Source organism: Pavona decussata, unplaced genomic scaffold, assembly GCF_977016875.1.
Source record: "Pavona decussata unplaced genomic scaffold, jaPavDecu1.1 SCAFFOLD_42, whole genome shotgun sequence".
Taxonomy (NCBI): Eukaryota; Metazoa; Cnidaria; class Anthozoa; order Scleractinia; family Agariciidae; genus Pavona; species Pavona decussata.
In genome coordinates, this window is record NW_028145464.1 from 799,331 (window position 1) to 800,000 (window position 670).

Below are 670 nucleotides of genomic sequence, written 5' to 3' on the forward strand. Positions count from 1 at the left end.
CTTCGAAGGGGAGACAATCTTCCAATTGTGTCATTAGGGGTATGAAGTACCGCAGCGACATATGAGAAGCCGGCTAAAGTTTGACTGGCCGTCTGGAGTAAGAACTTATGTCGAACGCTATGTCTTATAAATTCGCTTATGCTAAATTAGTTTAAGTTTTGTATAAACGCCTCTGGAGTTAATTGCAACTGCTGCCGGCAATCATTTGAACCCGACTGACTGCTCATTGTCATCAAGCAATAGGGACATAATAAACGACTGAACTTTTATTGAAGTATCATACAAGGGCAAATACTAGTGCTGAAGCAGCGCTTATTGGGGAAGTAGGACGCATAAAAGGAAAATAATATTTACAGCTTGAAATGACCACAAAGAGACAGATACACCACTTATCAAATAAATTAAGTAAGAGAAGTAAATTAAGTGTATGTACTGTACAATAAACAGGGAATAGGAATGTTTGTCAAGCCGTTGCACAAGTAGCAACTGAGACAGTTGCTAACGTCCATTAACGAAATTCTCCTGCATATTGATCTTGGAGGACGCATTTCGTTCGTCACTAGTGAGCTTATATCATAGCAATGGACCTAAGTACCTGATAGTGTCTTCCATAATTTACATTATTATATCTAGGGATGCCAATCAGAGGCAGAGCTGTTAAATGATTTCA

General features: G+C 39.0%; 1 protein-coding gene across 1 annotated transcript in view; it reads right to left on the minus strand.

The window, feature by feature from the left end:
- Positions 1-246: 246 nt before the first annotated feature.
- Positions 247-670, minus strand: part of LOC146482855 (glutathione S-transferase P-like) — a 7,836-nt gene continuing 7,412 nt past the window's right edge. Inside the window, exon 4 of the mRNA XM_085106676.1 lies at positions 247-670. This exon is cut by the window's right edge and continues 976 nt beyond it. The gene's annotated coding sequence lies outside the window, so the exon portion shown is untranslated.